Genomic DNA, 21,798 nt, shown 5'->3' on the forward strand with positions numbered 1-21,798 from the left:
AGGCAAGGTAGCTTTCCAACTGTACACAATATTAATTCATATAGATAGCTTCTTTCATTAAAATGAATTTTTTTAAAATGTAATTTGCATTGGGATTCTTAGATATCTTAAAACAGGCTGACTGAAATCTGTGCAGTCTTTATCCCATAGGCAGCTGTTTCTTCTGGTGTATCCTAGCATTTGTGTTTTTATAAGATGGGAAAATAAAGTCAGAAACAAGAGGACTTTTTTAGCAACATGAATACTGCTGTGATGAAAGCAACCAGATATTACAGTTTTGTTCTGGGGCATGAAAATATTTATGAAGTATGACTTTAAGGAATTAAGTGAAGTACTTAAAACATCTACTGTTCACCTTAAAGATATACATGCTTGTTTTATTTGAATATCTCTAACACTGTTGCTAACAAAAGATTGCAATAAAAAATGAACCTTAAAATGCAGCACAATTCTCTAGAATAACAATATTCAGCTAGTAAGAAGAGGGATATTCATTTAAAATACATATGCAGTCCACACTCCCAACTCAACCTGCAGGAAGCATAAAGAGAAAATTAGGGACATGATGAGATAATGTGGTGATAACTGGGTAGAGGCACAGGTACCAGTTCAGCAGATAGTCACGCTTTGGTTGCGATTATGCACAACTATGCACAAGCTCATGAAGCCAGAAGTCATACTAATAGAAGAAAAGCAGGTGAGAAGATAAAATTGAGGCCCTTAGAGGCAAAGCAATATAGGATTCTTCTTTCAGTGACTATGGGATACAGAAGCAGGGTCGAATATTAGGAACAAGAGTTGAAACCTCACTCATTTAATGTCAGTCTCTGTTTATCACTCCATTGTCCATATTTATTTCTTCTAAAATGTGACTCAAAGAGGCTTTTACTGTGTGTTTACTGCTGATCCCTGTCTAGCTTCCATTCTATGAGCTGCTCATCATTGTACCTCTTTGTACTTAAAAACATTAAGAGAACTGAGACAGAAAAGATAAGTAACTTGCCAAAGGCCAAACAAAGAAGCTGAGGTGGAGTCAGGCACAGAGCCCTATTCTGTCTCCCAGGGAAGTCATTCATTTGACTGGTTTTCCTATTTTCCACTTCTTTTCTGTTCCCTGTCAGTCCCTCTATTCTTGTTTGAAGTATTGGGGACTTTATAACCCTGTATTTCTTATTTGAAATCTTGAATTTGAAAGCTCTACAAGAGTGTGGTACCCCTGATTGTTTGCGCTCAAAGATGGGGGCGTTCCTAGACATGTCATAGCTGAAAGGTGAATGACTTTTGGCATATAGTCCTCAGTTTTCAGACACAAGGGGCGCATGCAAAGAATATAAAATACATTGCTGAAGCCAGACTGTGTGTCTCTAAGCATACAATACTCATCCTATTTTGAAGGCCTAAAATGGGAATTTTCTCTGCCTATGTAGACAAGGGAGCCTCCTTTTAGGTATTATGTACTATACAAATATTGGCCTACTCCTTAAAGCTAGCTTCATAGAAAGTTTAGGGTAGTCTAAGAAGGAGAACATATCCTTTCATATGTGTTGGATAAAGTAAATGATATCAAATAAAATGAAGGATTAAGGCATGCTTGAGCTTGAGGTAATAGATATAAAAAGGACAGGAATTATTGTTTACTTGCATTTTTCAACTGGGTGTGTGCAATTGGTTTTGCTGGGGATTTATGTATCACATCAGCTAATTTATAGCCTGTGCCAACTCCCATTGCATGCACCATACCAGCAACCTCTGTCACGAGCTGTGCACAAATGTGTGTGCTAGTCCAGTCCCCTGCATGCCTGGTACCTTCTCTCTTTGCACTTCTTTGCACTTGCTCGGTACACTTCTCCCTTTGCACTTCTCCCCCTCCTCTGGTGCCCCCTCCTCCTCCTCACCAGTTTCCCTGGTTAATTCACTGAAGATGCTTCTCCCAACCTGCAGCCACTTTCCATGACAGCTTGTCCTGTACTCAGGACAGACAGATGCCCTGCAGCTCATCCGCAGGACTGGAGCCGGGGGTCAGCTTAGTGCTATGTAAAAAAGGCACAGGATTACCCCAGAAGTCCTGGCAATTCAGCAGGGTTTGCACTCAGGCTTTCACATGAGGCACGATAGCCTCGTGGAAGCCGGGCACGGCTCACCTGGGCACCAGCTACGTAGTGAGGATCTACCAGATGTATTTTCTTCATTATTTTATCCAAAGGAGTCCATGGGCGTTTCCTTAAAGAGGGCAAGAGCTGGAGGACTCTTCCCTATAACTAACATGACTTTTTGGCTTGTCTGAAGTACAAATCTTGCTGTGGCTTTGTCATTTTAAAATGCATATAATGTTTCACCATGCTGCTGTTCCTCAAGTTATCATGTCCATTTCAAAAGCGTTTGGCAAGCAGATGTAGGGGCTATTGCATACTAGTTTTTGTTATCTTAACCATATTAATATCTTTTACCAGACTTGAGGTGTTCTTAAAAAGTGTAAAGCAAAACAAAAAAATGAAGGAAGTTTCCTGGATGTTTTAGTCATGGCTGCTACCTTGTGAAACTGAATTCTAAGTTCTTTAATGATGATAGTCCTAAGAAAAGATAATGACTGAACACTTTTGCTTTCCTTCTTTTTTTTCCCTATTTGTTGAGATTTTGAAGTTTTATTTTCTGTTTATTGCGTTTTTTGTTTCAAAGCATAATAGCACTAAGATCTCTCCTAGAAAGCATGTGGAAAGAACCTAGCAGGACTGGGGCTCCCACCATCAATGAAAACTCAAATGCTTATTGCAGTAGTGTGTGATAGACATGGCACATTCTATAGTCCACATTGCCTATGAGCACTGTGATAGAGGCAGCCAAAACCGGTCTTAGCAACTTTACAAAAAAGGGAATGAAACAAAAAATTAGAGAGATCTTAACACAAGTTCATATATTTATACTTAATGTAAAACAAAAAACCCAAAAAACAAAAAAACAAAAAAACCCACACAGATAAAGGTCACCCTAAACTTTAGAAGAGCAGAGGAAAAAAGATAGTCAGTAACACAGTTGGAAATGCCTACATATTTACAACTGTTTAACCACAACTATTTGAAACTATGTAAGAATTTTTATAAAGAGTTTAAACAAACAGAAAAGATTTCAGTAAATACACTATGCTACGAAGTAAGCTGGCTCAACAATAGAATTGTTCACCTGTAATAAATCAAATCTTTACAAAGTTATTCATGTACATCAGTATATTTCTACTGGCCAATAAGCAGAAATAATTCCCTTAGGTCCAATTTCCCTCTGTTTCATCAATGAAACTGATAGTTAGACTTGGCTCTCTGAGTGTTTTGTATATGGTGGTTGGAAACTTCAGGTAAGGTGCTGACATAACAGCGATTATGTTTGGGTTTTTGTATAAAATTGAGACTTTGGCACTTCGTTTTTCAGACTCCTTTTGAACTCTGATAGCAGCTGCTAGGCTGAGGTTAGGCTTGGAGATAGGATTAAGGTTAAGATTAGAGTGCAGGCAAGAGTCCAGATGAACTGGGCCAGTGAATGGTGATCTCCAGGAACATTTGTCTAGTTTTAGTCTGGATTTGCTTGTCAGTAGTTAAAAGTAGAAGTAGTATGGCAGTTTGGGTATGCTGAGGCTAATGAGCAGTCGTTAAGAGTGGAACTGAGACTTTTCGAAATGTTGCAATTAAAATTATGCCAAAAGATGTATCCAAAATCAGCTTTCCCTCCAGTTTCTGCTTTGAGCCTGAAAACAAGATTTTGCTTTAGACGTTGTTTCTGGATTTCCTAGTGTATCCAGAAGCTGGCCAAACATGAGGAAATCTGCATTTCCTCATGAGCCTTGTCATGTTTGTGTCCTTGTACCACCAGAGCTGCAAGAGTGATGTGGCAACCACCCTTGGGAGAGGGTAGTCCTCTAGCTTGAAGTGGTGAGAAGGGCCATTCCCTTACCTCCTGGTTGGAGGGAAGCAGGTAGCAGGACAACATTGTGGCCAAATGCTAGGTATGTTAGGCTAAGCTGTACTGGGTGGCAAGGGTGGCTGACTCAGGAGGGTGCAGCGAAGGCCAGCAATAGCGTGGATGGAGAAGGGTTGCTTTTTGTTCCACAGTTTTTCACTGCATAGAGTTGCAATCACAACTGATCTAGTTGGCCTTGCCCTGTATTAATCCTCCTGGAAAAGGAAGCCCAGCTAATGTTAGTCAGCAAGTACATGTAGACAAACTCATATGTCTCATACAAACCTTGTAAAGAAAAATCTGTATTTCCCCATGATAAGAGCTGTCTTTGTCCTCCCATCCTGCACTCAGGGCTGCGCAAGGCAGCTCCATGAAGAGCAGGTGCCCCTGCAGCGCTTGGTGGGAGCTCGGCTCTTTTAGAGGAGCAACAGCATGAAGTCCAGAAGAAAAGGCACATTTTGAGCATTCATTTTGCTTAGTTTCACACCCACTGCTCCTCCTCTTACTCAGATCAAACTTTAACAAGCATTATACAGAGAGTTGATACACAGCAAAATTCCTTCAGAATGAAAGATCTGTTTGCTGGTAGGAAAGGGGTAACGTAGCAACTCTTGTGTACTTTGGTGAAAAGCAATGTATAAAAGTTGACTCTCTTTATGTTCTCTGGGTGATTCAGGCTGGCTGGGTGTGGCAACTGGTGAAATTTGATCCATCAACTATTTATATAAACTGAAAAGTGTTTGTCTAAGCACCAGGAGACAAGGGCCTACCTGGATAAAGTGCTGTAAAGAATTCTCTTTGCAGAATGATTACTGTTTGCCATCCAAAGAGGCAGGCATGTGCTTATATCATAGGATATGTATTTTTAGGGACTAGTTAAAATCCTTTTCCTTACAAGCCTGATCTTTCTCTACCACCAAGACAGCTGAATGTCTGGCCAGATAGAGAATGGAGGAAGTATTGTCTCCCATTGTCCTCCCAAAATGATCTCTATAGGCCTTCAAAAACAAAAAGTAGAGATGCAAATACACTAGTAAGTGTATTAAAAAAAAAAAGTGTAAAAATGACTTCCATTCTGTAGAAAGTTTACCAGACCAATTGCTGAAATTTCATAATTTCATAATTTCATAAACTATTCTGCCGATCAAGTCAGTCTAGATTCAGCTAATACTAGCTGTGTAAAGCTCTAATATGTAAATCAACTGACAGAAGGGAGTTCAGGATTTAACATTAGGTGCTGATTTCAGTACTGATAAATTGCTTTGATCTAGTGAGTCATGCCTTGTTGTCCTTCCAAATGAACACAAGCACCTTCTCCTGGAAATGAGTCAGGATGAGACAATGGGGGCCAAGCTGGCCTGGTTATTGTCCATATACAGTATGTATAGGCACATGCATAGCTGCAGTACTTGAGTGTCCTACAGCCTACGGATATATTTATCCTCATGATGCTCCTGTGAGGTAGAGGAATGCTCTTGGTTTCATTTTTCAGCAAGGGAGCTGAGGCACACAGCTTCAGTCTGAAGTTTCCAAAGGTGCTGAAGCAGCTAACTCTTGAAGTTCTTGGGAAAAGAGATACTCAAGCCCAACATAGATACCCACTCACCTAGTTTGCTATGGGAGCTAGGTGACTTGCCCAAGGTCTTTCAGGAAATGTAGAGCAGAGAGTGGGGTTAATCCTAGACGTGTCATAGGCAGCAAACCTTCTTGGTTTTGCTGGAACTGACTTTTCAGCTATTGCTTTTTATTTTAAAAGTCCAAACCCTCAAAATCCAATAAGAATGTATTTATACTATACAGTTTATGCTTTCTGCACGTGAAGACTGGATTTGCAAGCAGTTCATTGTAGAAGCCAGTATTTCTGAAATTCCTGATACGGGGGGGGGGGGGGGACTCAAAGCAGAGTACTGTAAACCTTTAATATTCAACAAATATGTGAAAATAAGCTCCTCTTCAGCACTAGCCTGCTTTGCTGTCTTTGGCTTGTGCTGTTATGGGTGAGAGGGAACGAGACTAAAGATGGTTATTCAAACAGCAAAAATGGGGTTATTTTTAGCATGGGAGGATCCTCTTCTGCAAGACAGAATAGTGATATATGCACTTCAAGACTTGTGCTGTGATTGTAATGGTGGATCTTGCACTGTGCTGTCTCATAAAACAGCACACGTCTTGGTTTGTGCTTACCCTCCAGGGCAGACACAGGGCAAACACAAATGTAACAGTACAGTTTTGCTGTGAGGTGCTTCTGTTACCATTAATGGTTTATTGAGCTCAAATACATAATAGTAGTACTCTAAAGGCACAGACATTTGACAGAGCAGAGGACTGCATGTGAAAGGCCTTACCTGAAAGGTCAGTGCATTCAATACAGCTGTACGTGGCTTCCCACAGGTGAGTCTGGGAAAGGACAGAGCACATTTTCCCCAGGACAGCTCCATGCATTTTCTATTCCTGATCAAGATCTATTCATTGGGCAAGTGCTGTTTAATCAAGCAGCAGGAAAAGGGTGTGTGCTGTCTTCAGAAGTACAAAGAAATCTCATTCAAAGACAGTCCCGTTCTTAAAAGGCTGGTGTTTAAATTAGACCTGCCCAGACAGGTCTGGCATGTTTAGTGTGACCCCCTTTTACTGTGGATGTTCCGGTTATAACTATATTACCACTTCCATTTAAAATAAAAACACAACCGCCATAGAAAACATGGAGCAAACCACGTTCCAACCAGCTGTCAGCCCCTGTTTTGAGCAATGTTTCATGATGAACCACTGCTACTGAAAAATAGTTATAAGCTAAAAATTTTTTAAAAAGTGTGTACAAGATCTAGTTCAGTCTTTGGCACACAAACTTAGAGACAATATGCTAATTATCAAGGGTAGCATGGGAAATATGACAAACGTCTTTCTGATTTATCCCAGTATTTGGGCTTTGTTGATTTTGATGCCATTCAGACCTAAATGCGTAAAGGCTTTGTGACTGTTTTTGGCCCTAGGAACCAAGTAAAGTTTGTCCACTGTACAGGGGTTCAAAAAGAGCTGTGCCTTTGGTTGCACAGTAATAGGTTTTCGTGTAGTTAGTTTGCGTGTCTGTTTTTTTTTTTTTTTACTGAAAATTCTTTGGCATATAACCTTTTTAGCTGTAGCAAGAGGAGAAGCTGCACACCATCTTTGCTGGTCAGAAGAGTTGAGTTCTTGGCTGCTCAAGATGTTTTTCCTCTTCTTGTGCATACTTCTTTATGCTGCTCCACTCTTTTCACTATCACATATGACAAAAATGAGTCTTAAAGGTCACCAAAGCTTATTTTAATCTTATTTACAATGACATATTATAGCTTTACAAAGTATTAAAAAAAAATCAGATATGGCCCTGAGATGCACAGCCTTTCATTTCTGGTGTAAGGGCAGACCACCCTGGTAGCTGGTGGAGTCCATATGTTCAGCTTCTTCCCTGGGAGGCTTCTTGGTGGGTTACAGTCTGCCTCTGTCTTCCTGAATCTACTAGCAGAGGTAGCAGATGCTTAGCATAGGTCTTTCAGTGAGTCATCTGTGGAGAATGAATGATCCATCTGCACACAGCGATGCATGTCAGGAGAGGCCTATTCATACTTAGGCTCCCTAGAAGCCACTCCCAGGCTGTGCTTCATATGCGGATGAGCGCAAGGTTCAATTCTTGATGGTTTGCCAGTCCAGCACTCCCTAATTTCACCTGGGATTCACTGCTCCACTTCAGTCCTGTAGTATTGTGCTCTCTGCAGAGAGGACAGCAGACAGGAGAAAGATGCTCCTGGTGCTGGTGATAACCATTGAGAGGGTACCCCTTCTTGAGGCAACCTGGAAGAGCTTGGGGCTTTTCTCCTTCTCGTCTTTTGGTTGAGGAAGTTTAAGATGTATTATATGCAAAAGCACCTTCCCTCAACTCTGCAAAGCATGGGGGATAGGAATTTTTCCCAGATTTCATGTGTGAGATTGGATGGGGCAGAAATACAGGTATTATGCTTTCCAATGAAACTTTGCCTTTAACTCAGGAAGGGAAGCACGGTTTATTTTCTTTCGTAACAAAAAGTTGTATCCATTTACCAGGATTTATTACAAGTAATTTTGAATCTGAACCCCATTGGATAAAGAGTTGATTGTTGCAGGAGAAATCAGGAACTGCTCTAAAATGACAATATCTCACAGGTAGGAAACAGCAGATATTCATGTATTGATCAAGGAAGCAGGGAGTGGTGGCCTAATTGCTGAGGGGAATGAACCTTGATGACATAAACGGTGGAAAAGATGATAAACATGCAGTCTTCATACATTCCTAAGAAAAAATGGAATTGCAAACTCCTTGCATGTGGGATACTACATAGTGCAAGTGAAATCCTATATATAAAAATGGAAGCCTGGCTTCACATTTAGAGATTTCAAATACAGATCTATGGCAGAGGAGTAGAGGCCAAAGATTTGCTCTTCCTTGCTTACGTGAACTTTGTGCTGAAGTTTTCTGTCAAGAACAGAAACTGCTGCCTTGTAGTTAGATCTTACCAAAGTGCTATTGTTGTATTTGCATTTTGGGCTCTATGTGTGTGTCTAATGGACACCTCATTGTCGGAGAATATCTTTGTCACTATTTTTCTTTTGTGGTTACACCAGACAGATTTGAGAGGAAGAAAGGAGGCGGGAGGTGTACAGGGTACTTAGCTGAAGTCCTCTGAGTTTAGTTGGTGGAAAGACGCAAAGGAACCCATCCAGGAAGAATTTCTTAGTCTATGATTTGAGGATTTGCTACTATAAATCCCTCTCTGTAATCCTCTTTAAAAGCTATGTTTGAAGTAGATCAGGTCCAAGACAAGGCAGTTTCTGTGGCTATTATGACTCTCTCGCTAGCAAAAGTGCGTGTAGTACTTTGGTAGGCATAAAAATGTCATGTAAAAATCACTACCTTCTATCTGTCATTCTTAGTTGGCAAAAGTTTTTATTGTAAGCGTGACCTTACACAAAGGACCATTCTGCTTTCTGGAGGCTTTTGGCAAAATCTGGTGCCTAGCATTTCCTCCTCCAAGATGTAGCTCCTGAGCTGTGATCAGAATAGGGGTCGTGCAGTCCGTTCTCAATCAGATCAAAATCTGCTGAAGTCAACAACGATACCACTCTGAGACCAAACTTGAGCCTAAGAGTTGAGTTAGACCTTGATACAATTCCTTTGTTGTTGTTATTTTTCTGTCCTCCTCCCACCCCCTTTGGTAATGGTTTACAATTTATAAAAGATGGAAAAAAAGATTGCAGTTTTCCCATACCACAGTTGGGGTGGGGATTGTTTGCCAAGTGGGAGTTCCTGATGCCAAATGCTGGAATATCTTTCTTACTCGAACATCTGAGTTGCTTGCCTGTCTCTTTTTCCTTACAGTACTGTTTCAACAGCTGAGTTTATAGGGCTTCCAGAGAAAAACTTTTGCTGGAGTGGGAGAAGGGCTAATTGCACCTGAGTGGGGATCTAGAAAGTTGCATAAATGCCTCCAAATGTTATATAGGACTGTGAGCCTTTGCAAAGCATGAAAGAAGTACTTTCAGAATAACATGCAGTGGCTATTAACTGTTTTCGTGTTGCTTAAAAATGTGCTAGGAACATTTCTGATGCTAAGACTTGCTTGTTTCTTAGGGAGCAATAAAACAGATACATTTACAAGTATGAGTAATGGAAAACAGAAAATTTCTGCACAATGCAGACAATCCTTTCATGTTACATCATTCAAAGCAGTGTATTCACATGGGGATGTATTCAGGCAAAACTCTGGCCAGAAGACCAGGCTCCTCTGCTTGGCTGTGCTTCTAAAGTAGGAAACTTTTGGTTAAAATCTGTGGGTATCTTTCACACAATGCATCAAAGAGCTGAAAAGCTGAGGATAATCATTCCCACGCTTGAATCTACGTGGGCTAAAGTACAAGCCCACGTATCTTAAGCATTATCCATTACATTTGCTCTTAAAGATCCCCTAATACTGAAGACAGTTCAACAGAGAGTTTTGCTGAGATTACTGGGCTATCAAACCAATGAGGAATTGTAACATCCTAAAATCTGTAGAAAGAAATGTTACATAGGAGTCTGTTAAGAACTAAGCTTACTTTCTATGGATAAATTTCTTTACAGCACAAAAGTCAAAATGTTCCTTTGTAATACAAACAGATTTTAAAGGTAGAGGAGCCAATGTGAGTAACGAGTTTCATTGCCTAAATACTGGTGAAGTGAATCCCAGTAACTGATAACTGAACTAGAGCGTGTCATGAAGAAGAGCAATTCGGACTTTATATCAGGACAAATGTTTTCTTGAAGTGTTGGAGGTGGAGGAAGAAAAAAAAATGCAATTTTCAAGACGTATTACTCTGTATTTTTACTATTGTGTGCTTTTTTTGATGAGCCATCTTGTTCTGGAATGTTAATGAGTCTCTCTGGACCTAACAGTGAGCTGAAAACTTACAATCAGGAACTATTGTTTTTAGAAAACTCATAGCACCACACAAACATACAAAGATCTACAAGCAATTTGGATGCATAAATGTATATAAGGATTATACTTAGCTGTGCAAGTGCTTGACTGTAGACTAAGTTCACGTACAATGTGCAGATCAAGGTAAATGTGACTGGAAATGTAGCCCTGTGCCTATCTGTGTACTTGTTCCTAGCAAGGTATCTCCATCTTGACATGCAACAGTCTCTGTGTTCCTGTACAACCTGAAGCCAGAGTGAATGTTAATTAGATATAATAAACTATCACACCTAAACACATGTGCTAAGAGCGAGATTCAGCTTTGCCAGGTGTTAGACAGCACATATCAAGATTTTGGATGGTACGTTTGGAGAAAATCCTGTCTCTGTCCTATCCCCCTTTGAGAATGAAAGGGTTAGTCACAGGAAGAGATTTTTGGTAGCTTTTCAGCAGAGAGGGACTGACCCACCAGACCTGCAGTAGCTCGACAGAGTGCTAGCCAGGCCTGGCGTCAGAAAAAACACCCTGGTGAGTGCCAAGCAAAAAGCCAGCTATGCAACCAGATGCCACTGCTGGCAACACTGACGATAGAAAGAGTCCAGACTTTTGGCGCTTGGGTCTGGCATCTGCCAAGCTTTTCCCCTGTAAATGGCCCTGCGTACCACCACAGATAACAGCATGCTGCGAGAAAGGGTTCAAGGGGAACATGCTCCATGCAGCCGGAAAGAGGAGGCCATGCGTGATTCACCCCAGGCAACCCTTGTTCATGGAGTTTACTTTCCAAACCTACAGGAGTTCAGGGGTTCCTAGTTTTACACTGCTTTGGTTTAATTTTTAAAAGCATAACTGTTTGGAGAAATTAAACATTTCAGTGACACAACTGTGATTTTTTTTCATTGCTTCCCTGACATCTGGGTCCCTGCTTGCTTAACTGTTGCCAGCCATCTGGGGTAGCCAGTCTTTACTTGCCAATACTGACTGACAGTTGTCCACCCTCTTATAGCCTTAATACCCCAGGAACTGCTAGTTGTGCCTATCCAGTTGACAATAAATTTCTTAGAAAACAATTGAAATTTACTTATTTCTGGATGTGCAGATGGTTTCCAGGGGTAGAGAGATATACTGTAGCAGAGGTTGTTATTCTTTGTGGGCTTAATGTAACACTTGTCTTTAATCTGCGTACACCTAATCCTGCTGCAGAAAGCAAATTGTCTACATTCAATTTCATGCATTTAGCTATGAACAAATGCTTCTTTGCAACATCATGAATTAGTAAATTACCTGAATTTTGAACAATTAATACAGACTATCCAAAGGTGATGTATTTTAATCTGCATTTTCTGTGCTGGCTTAGCAAAAAGCAGCATCACAATGTTGACTTTGTCTAGCTTAGACATGAGTCTGTACCGAACATTTAGAATAACACATGCTTGCCCAGGTCTTTAAGGACAAGTGGTGGTGTACAGATAGTATATATCCAACACTTCCCTTGTATTTCACTCTCTTTTCCATATTAACTTCAATATTCCTCAGACTCGGGGAACTGCTGCTGTACATTGCAGATCACCTGTGGAGATTTCTGGTCACTTTTTTTCTGTCTTATAAAGACACTATTGGGCATTGTGAATTACTTCCCCTTATCCTTAATCACAGGTTTTGTGATTAGAATATCAAGAACGTTAAGTCTGTTTCTGCTGAAAACTTATTGGAAGAAACTAATTGAAGAAGTGGGATGCCAAAGCTGTAACAAAGCCTTTTTTCTCCCCCCATCTGTTTAATCAGGTGTTTGAGTGTAGAAAGTATTATAACAAAAGGTTGTGCAGATGGTAGAGAAAACATTCAACTATTTGACTAAAAATCACTTCCTCTCTCAAAGAGGGAGCTCTTTCACAGACCTCATTAGTTCAACTGTTGTAACTTCCAGGAGATGCCGTGGGGTGCAAAGTGCCTGAATTCACAGTGGAAAAAATCATAAGCAAGAAAAAATAAGTGATTGCCTAAATAGCTTTATTTTCAAAATACACATTCAAAGGAATTACTTGCTCTCATTTTCTTTCTACAGAAATTATATATTCCTTTATTTGCCACACCATATTAACTCCAATATTGTTTTTCCACCTCTGTCACATAAACTGGATGGTAATTGTGACTGTTGTAGCAGGGCATGGAATGAGTGCTGACTCACAAAGCTTTGAATTGCTGCTCACTATAGGCTATTTTCATTATGTTGTTGTTTTGCTGCAACAGGACTCGGCTCTAGGACGGGAACTCTGGTGTTAGGTGCCATGCAAGTGAAAAGATAGTTTCAGTCTCAAAGAGTCTTCAGTCTTGGACAGCCTCCTGTGCCTTATTTCAAAATGTAATGTCTGTGTGATTTTGCTGAGTGAGTCGCACAGTTTTGTTTTGCCGTATTCAGATGACACCTCCTCCTCCTCTTAGTGAAAACATGATGGAATAGCCATATAGCATAACAAACAACAAAAGAGTACTGCTGACAACTGACAGCTCTGACAGGTGTATTTTAAACTGGATTCAGTTTTGTCGTAGTGCATATAAAGGAGCATTGACGGTGGAAAAATAAGTAGATTTTTTAATGTAATTTTGTAACTTTGCCAACTGCAGCTTTATTAAGAACTCCAAACATCACGGTCTTCCAGGCAGGGTGATTCAAATGCAGATATGTTTGTTTTGTAAGGGCACTTAAATATTTAATTCTTTAGCAGAGTTTGCACAGAATTTGATTTTGCTGGTAGGGAAAGATTTGCCCATTCTGGTTTAAACCGAGCAGTATGACTCCAGGGTTCTTCAGCCGCTTTGAGCATGTTTCTGTTCTGTCCTTGTAGTTTTTCACCACAAATTGCCTTGACTGGTTCAATGATTTTTGTCATTGTGCAGATCACTAGTGTTCAGCCATAATCTGAAGCAGAATACTTAGGCTAGCCTTTTACAGACTTTGGGACATCATGTTCATACTTTGGAAGGAAAACAGGAAACCCAAAGCCCAGTTAAAAGCAAACTCCTTAGACACCACTTGTTTTCTTTCTTTCTTTTTGCTGTAATTTCCCTGAACAAAGTTTTCAGGGTTATTTACAGATGATCACAACAGAAATTTAGAAACTTCTGATTCCTTTGTCTAGAATCTGTTTTCAGAAATCTGGAAAGGTTTGGTTTATGAAGAAAGCTTACAAGAACTTTAAGATTGCTGGATTGTCTGAGAGAGAAGCAAGCCACGAAGAAACTATATATAAACATATATGTGAAAAAATACAAATGGAAGAGGATCAGTTTAACATATTTCATCTGGTGTAATTCTGAGGGATTGGGTAAATTTAAAACAAACACTGAATATGGAAAGATCTGGCTGTTGAATCCCTTGTATGCTGAGGAAACAGAATAATTTTGGTAGAAATAGCATTATATTATATTTGATAGATTGACAAACAACCCCTATTCTTCCAATAATCAGACATATAAGTCTAAATTTTCTGATATTGATACCTTAAAATTAAGAGAGTAAATTAACAGCAGTAGCATAAATGTGAAGCTTTCACTATCATTTTAGGGTGATCTTTTCATGCATGCTCCACTATTTTTTGGAAGTCATAGCCCTTCCTGTTCTGGTTGTGGAATGGGTGGGTTTTTTTGTTTTGGGGTTTTTTTTTGGTTTGGGGGGGGGTTGGTATGTGAGTGTATCTTCTGAGTTTGCAAACTACATAGTTAAATGCTTAAGGTAGGGACCATTGAATTTTTGTTTGGAAAATTGTCTAGTCTTTTAGAGCATTGGCTACATGTTTAAAGACATCTCTGTTTTTGTTTTTACATGCACAATTCACATCTGTAGAAAGGCCTAACTTGCGTTTGGACTTGACTTTCTTCTTGAAAAAAATCTGACTCTCAAGTGCATTCTTTTCTTGTGAGGCTTAAGAATATTGATTTTTAAATGATTTATGTGTCAGACCACCCTTCATTTCTAGTACTGAAATGATGTGACAGTCTGTGGATGGCTGTGGAATAAGTGATGCCTTGGTAAAAGCCCAACACAGATTTCGGGCGCAGCACTTCTGCCTCTCTTGCCAGCCTCTGAGGCTAAAAGTCTGCCTCTGTCCCAGTATCTCATCTGCTTTCTCACTTGGACTCAGAAAAAAGGTCAAGCCTTGACTTTACAGGTCAGTGCAATGAGTGGCAACAAACTAAAGATTTATGGGGGAAGTGTCAAAAGAAGAAAGCCTTTAACTTTGTGTTTTCTGGTCAAAACCCCGATGGGAGACAGTTCTGGGTTTGTCATTCATGCTATCAGAACTGGATCTCTCTCCTCTCCCTGGTCTTTATGGTGTGAATGCTGGGTGCCTTTCATTCCCGCTGGCTTCAGCAAAGCCGGTCGTCTTCAGCAACTTGTCTGACCTTTCCTTGCTTGAAAAGCTCTGCTTGGATACAAGTATCGTATATGGCAAGGTGCTTCAGGATTAAATATTTGGAAAGAAAAAGAACTTTATTATGGAATGAAGCATAATATTTTAAGACTTAAACAGTCTGAACAGATCTAAACCAGCTTTAGAGTTTTCTTTATGAAAGCTGCTTCATTGTTTTAGATTTATTTCCATTTGCTTAAAATCCTCTTACCCAGAGCTCTGGATACATACATGTGTGTGAACTTATTTTAAAAAAACCTGTATCTATTGCATAAACATACAAAATTCTGATTTCTATATTTTTAAATTCTGCCAAACAAAACAAGCTAAAACTGAAAACAGACAAATACACACAGCTGAGACTGGAAGCAAATGTAGACACTGATTAAACCTTGCATTCTGCATCCTAGAGCTCAGTAAAATGAGGCACAGCCTGGCTAAACACTTGCTGGAGGTCCCAAAGCAAGTCTGGCACTGCTGAAAATCCTGTGCAGGAGTTTGGCTTCCTAGTATGCTCACGTGCCAATCTGTCATCTGTGGTGCTTTAAACCGAGGAAAAACCTTGAGGGGGGGAAGAAAAAAAAAAAAAAAAAAAAAAAAGAAACCATGGAGCAAACCCAAAACCTGAAGTGATTATGCAACGAGGTATCACAAAAAATTGCATATCTGGAAAAGGATAGAGCTTTTCTGATATTTCTGTGAGGACTAATTCAGAGGCTTTAGTGTGTTTATTTCAAATTTTTCATGGGTTTATCGTCCACTTATGCCTGGTAGTGAACAGAAAAATGCTAAATAAGTGGGGAGAAAAAAGATCGTATGATCTGAAACATAGGGAAACAGAGGGCTAAGATGGTAGAGCATTGCCATATTCTTTCAGCTTGAATAAGAATAAAAATAAAAAACAAAGGGGGAGGAAAGCAGATGTGAAAAGCACCCTGCGACAATTGTCCTGTCCTCTCAGACTATTGCAGACTATTCTGAACTGTTTGCTGTTATACAAAGTTGGGATTTGGAGAATAAGCACGTCTGCTATTTAGCATAAACAAGGTCTAGCTCCTCAGGTCTAGGCGTATAGTATTTTGCTCTGGTTTGTTGGCTGTGAGTAGGGAGCGGGGTAGGCAGGCTGCTGTGGCGGGCAGAACAGTCTCGACTCAGGGAATGTCACTTAATTTATTGTTAAAAAGAGATAAACAGTTAGGGAAAGACCTTTCCTCCCCTCTCCCCAGGCTCCCCAGCCCCTCTCCTCTGGCTCCTCTCCGTGCTCCGCTGTGGCGGTGCCGCTTGGGCCCTGCGGCGAGGCGATGCGACGCGCACAGCAGCTCGGGGCAGCGCCGAGGGTTTCTGCTGCTCCTGGTGTCTCACTCGTTTCCTCTGCCCCGGCATGGGTCGCCCCACAGCCCCTCGGGCGTCCCTGACCCGGGCGTGGGTCCCCCCATGGCCGCGGCCCCACGGGGTCCCCCCACGCGCTGTGGGCCCCTCAGAGGCCCACCTTCCCCCGCGCGCACGCCTCCTGCCCCCAGCAATGTCCCCCCCTGCTCGCCGCCTCCATTTCGCTTCTCCAGACGTGTCTCGCCACGTTTCTCCTCCTCGCGTGTCCCCATTCGCGTCCCCTCCCGCGTCTCCCGCCCGTAGCGGCCTCTGCCCTTTCTGAAGCGCCCGTGAGCAGTGCTGCCACCCGCTCCAGCGGGCAGTTGCCATTTTGGCGCACACTGGGCTGATTCCACCCATTTCAGGACCCAGATGTGACTGGCACAGGGCCGTTCATGGCCTCCTCCCACACAGGGCACCCTGCAGCCCCCTGCTACCGAAACCCTGTCGTTTACGCCCAATACATCCACGTTCCCCCAGGAACCCCCCTTGGGCACCATGCTCAGGTATGGCACCAGGACCCGCAGCAGGGGATGGAGGGCAGCTGTAGCAAAAGTCAGTGTTACTGCCCAAAATGCTAGATGTGGAAAAAAAAGATCGGTCCTATATTTATCTATATATCTGTTTTGCTCCTGGTTGTGCGTCTGATTTCTCAGCACAATTTTGCAGCAGGATGCTTTGCCAGCGTCATGGTGAATTGTCTGACGGCTCAGGAAGATGTACTGTTTTTAAAGTGCTGGGTGTACCCATTCCTCTAGGCGTTGTCGTCTGTCTTTCTGCAGTACAAAACGTTCACCCTTAAACAGAATGTATTAATGGAAAACCAGGAGCTAAAAGACGATTACTGTAAAACATAGAAAGAACTGTGAAAGAGGAGGAAGAGAAATTTGCTCGAGTTGAGGAAGGTGGGACGGAAGGGGATGGGTGGTTGTTTGCGGTGTCATCGTCGAGCTAATCTCAATCACACGCGTTTTCTTAACTTCCCAGGCCGTAAGTCGCATTTTGGTGTAGTTCAGGGAGGACTTGTATGATGAGCAAAGCAGCTCTGCATTAAGCTTGTGAAAAGAAAGGCTGTGATGGGACTTGAGTCGTAATGTCTGTAAACTGGGTCTAAATCTCAGAGACCCCATTTATTTGTTGTAAACTCTTGTAGTGAATGCAGGCTGCAGTGATCTGCTGGAGATTGGCACAGGGCTGAGATGTTTGTTGTTATTTAGATGAGGCTTTGGGAAAAGAACTGGAGGCATATCAGAACTTTTTTCAATAAACTGCCTAAATACTGAAATTAGAGGGGAATCCAAATTTATGGGAATGAATATCGATTTGGTAGATAATATGTTGCCAAAATAGGGGAGGCAGTTTAAGAATACTGAAGTATTTTCATTATTAAAGTCTTTGATTTTCATTTCAGAATGATAATTTTGATTAAAAATTGGCATAAATTGAAGAAATATTTCCTTTTGGATCAAAAGGAATGTTTCTGTTTGAATCAAATGTGCATGCATATGTGTGTATACACATTTTTCCTCCCACTGAATCAAAAATTTCAATAACTATAGAGCTTTCTCAGGAAGCTGTTGGTTCGTACACCAGAAGGTCTTAAAAGAAAAGTAGCAATGTTTTGACTTTTTACATATGTTTGCTTTTGCTATTTAGAACCTGCTAGAAGTGAAAAAATAATAATTTTCTGGAAAAAGAAGTGGAAAGTGCTTATGAGAAAGTAATGGAGATTTTTTTCTTCTCTAAGTGAACTCTCCAGCTGGCGTAAAGACATCTCAGAAGGCAGGCAAATGTGCAAGTTTTCTTCTAGCTGTTTCTTGTGAGCTACTGTTGCCCCAAATATCTCTAAAATTAGTTAAATGTAGGCTTTTTTTCTCCTCTTGTGTGTATGTAGATTACAGGTGAGTACATAATTACCTGCTACAGTAATTACTTCATTTCTACACAGAGGTAGCAACTACATGCAAATCAAGCACGCAAATACCTGAATATTTTGGCATTTGCGTTTCATGCGCATGAAAATGTGTGTCACAATTTCTATGTAAAGGTAAATGATGATCACCTCATTTCTAGCAAAATGCAAACAAGTTCTGAATGGCATATTTCAAGATCTAAACTCAATTAAATTCATGTGTAATGATCTGTCAAGAAAGTATTACACGCAAGCCTTTCTTGATCAAATCCTTTATATCTTGTATCAAACACTTGAAGAAAATAGTCATGAATTAGGAGTATCAAATTAAATAAAGTGTGCCTCAGCATCATGAGATTTGCTCTTGAGGATGTTCCCACAGTTATTACAAAAGAAAAACAGAATATTTAGTGTCCTACCAATGATTCCTTCCCCATGTAAGGATTAGACAAAGGCTTCAAATTCATGATTAGCAAGAGTCCATGCTTCAATGGGCATCTGTCTGACCTGCTCTATTTATGTAAATTCTCAGTACCAAAGTATGCCTTTTGCTATATTTTTAGAACAGCCTATCTAAATCGTCTCACCTCTTACACCTTGGACAATGAAGAATGTCATAGCATTTCTGAAGCTGTGCAAATTTTGAAATAGTTACGCCATTTGGCTCAGATTAAATAAGAGGCCTCAGTCCTAATTGGTTTCACTGGAAGTGGTGGTTGCTTAGGATTATGCCCTTCTTCCTGAAAATCTGTAAAGTCTTCCCAGAATGAAGGCATGGCATCAATATGGAGGGATTATGCATGTCTGATCCAGTCTAGACTGTTTATCTTTTAAACACCATTAACCACAAATTAGCTGGCTCTTCTGTGGCCATAAATTAATAGATTCCATTAGTGAACAGTCAATTAAAGGATTATTATTTTTCCCCTCCACTTCATGTGTTTAGCCATTTGCATTTTCAGTGCTTTTTTTTTTGTCCATGAGGCAGAGTACAACGCGGAAACATCCAGGGCTGAGCAAGCAGCGATGATCCCGAGTCGAACTGAATCTGATTGCTTACAGGAAAACTCTTCCCAGAGACTAGCTATATACATAGCTTCACCTATCTTGACTTGTCTGATACTTTTGACATAAACAGCCAGGTTTCTCCCCTTGAAATCTTTGGATTTTTGGTTCCACGGCTTCACCCTTTCTAATCATTGTTCCCTCAGGATTGTTCTCCCTGTATGTTTCTTTACAGACGTGTTCGTAGTTCTCTCCTCTCCTCCTTTTCTTAATGTCACCTGAACAAAAGCATCATCTCTGTGCTTTTGCATATACAGATCTGTCTTGCTACTGTTAGACCTCTGCTTCTGTGCATATGGGATCTCAGTCTGTCTCTGGCATCCCCTCGCGGGATGATAGTCAGTGTCTCCAGCCCACTATCAATATTGGAGAGCTCTTACTCTGCCCTCCCTCAGCTCCCCCAGCACTGCTGCTCTCCATCCTCTGCCTAGTGTGTTCCTCACCCCTGTGACATGGACATGGTTTTTCTCTATTCACATCCCTGTAGATTACAGACTATGTCAAAATCTTGTCTAAATCATCCTGTATGGCAGATCTCAGAGCCTTTACTACCTAACTATATCTTGTCCAGGCTCTGAATTCATTTTATTACAAAACCCTTTACAAGGAAAATATGGCCTTATTCAGAAATCCGTGGTGAGCTTTTTTTTCCCCAACACATTGCTCTGATATTGTTAGTTCTGGGTAGGCATCTTTCTGCTGACTCCTGTACCACCTCGGTTACAATCTGTTTCTAACTTATATTCACTGTCCCAGTGTATCATTTTCTGTCCTACATTGTACATTTTTTGGAGGAAAGAATATGTTTCTTTAGCCCTGAATTTGTATAGCATCTAGTCCTCTGAGGTCTAGATCATTATCTGGGAGTCCTAAATGCTCTGGAAGTACAAATAATAATATAGTGAATTAAATTCCTCCTGGATTTATAAATTAAGGATTTTGTCTCTATAATAGCACATGAAAGTACAAAATTGGAGTGAAATTAGGTACAAAGAATAATTTGTCTATTATGAACCATCCTAGTCAGGAACAGAAGTTATTAGTCCATTCCTCTAAACCAAAGTTACCTCAGTACTTTAATCCTTTCTTTCTAATTTCCTAAATTAAATACAGGAAAAAAAAGATTGCATTCATTTTAAACTTTCATTCTCTGAAATGTCTGGTATTGGACATTTAAATGAGAAGATATCTAGAAGACAGATTTTTAGATATAATAATCTATGTGCTTTGAGTCATTCATTTCAGTAGTTAGGTATCAGTAAGTAGCTGAATTATGCTTTGCTGGCCCAAGTGTATACTGGGAATTTATGGGAACAACACAGAATTGGTGGCAATATAGATGAAGGAGGAGTTTCTTTCAGGTTCCTCGTCTCACTCCACGGTGTAAACTGGTTCAACAGGAGAAATGGATGCATTTTAAACACCTTCTTTCTGAAAGAACTAGTCCTCTAAAGCACCTGCTTTTAACAGCATCTTTGAAATATGTTTCACAATCTTTGAGTGCAATCTTATTCCTGTTCAAACTGCAGATTAGAATGAGGAATGAGATCGGTTGTTTGGTGGCAGTCTTTAAAAGAAATAATTTATCAACACAAACTGTAACTAAATTTTGAAGGAAACTGGATCTCCAGACATCAATGGCATGATTAGAAACACCGTGGGGTGTCCATGCATAAAGCTTCTTTTAATTCTCTGCTTTTCAAGCATTTAATAGCTTGACAGCAACATTTTAATAACAGCCGACTAGGCCCAGTTTTGGCATGCAATGCATACGGAAACAGCTTCTGGAACCTGTCCATGGAACAGTAAATTCCATTTCTGCAGGCTAGAGCTCATGCAGAGATAGAGCTCTGAGACAGAATGCTTTGAATTCAGGACACTTTTTCATCGCTCCATGCTTGGGAATCTTACATGTTCTAAGTATCCAACGCGTTACTCACCATTCCTCAGCAGGGGGTTGTGCTGAATTAATTTTTCAGCACACATTTTCTCTCTGAACTGACCTCACTGAATAGTGCTGAGGAAAGCTGTCCGTTAGCAATGATTTCAGGTCTGGAGTTTTACATGGCATGCTCTGAACCTCCATCAATTGCAAGTCAGAATGGGTACCATGTTCTGAAGACCCTTTGTATAGGATTCCTGAATACTAAAGCGCCTGTCAGTAGTTATTGCCTTTAAAAAAATAAAGATGTGATCCTTTTCAACCTTGGCGTTAACCTTTAAAAAGGAAAATGCTTAAAAAAAAGTACATTTTAAACTTGGTTGAGTTTAAAAGGACTCAGAAAATTATATTTCCTGATAATAGCGTGTCTTTGATTCTCTGTTGCCTTGAATCTTGTACAGTCCATTATACCTCCAAAAGAAAAGTGTATATATGCTTGCATTCATGCAAAGTGGATGCAAATTGCTACCAGAACAGTCTGTACCAATAAACAGTTTATTCAAGGGAATGGAAAATTAGGGATGTTTAGATTGTTAAAGCTGAATTGAACTGCTGTTGTATACAAGTATAAGTAGGACTTCAGTCTTTCATCTGAACCAGGATGTAGGCATAGACCAAAACAAGTATCTTTAAAATACTTTGCTCATTTCTGTGTTAATTGTTTATTCTTTGCTTTGTCTATGGGATGTTGCT

This window comes from Dromaius novaehollandiae, chromosome 16 (assembly GCF_036370855.1).
Source record: "Dromaius novaehollandiae isolate bDroNov1 chromosome 16, bDroNov1.hap1, whole genome shotgun sequence".
NCBI classification, from domain to species: Eukaryota; Metazoa; Chordata; class Aves; order Casuariiformes; family Dromaiidae; genus Dromaius; species Dromaius novaehollandiae.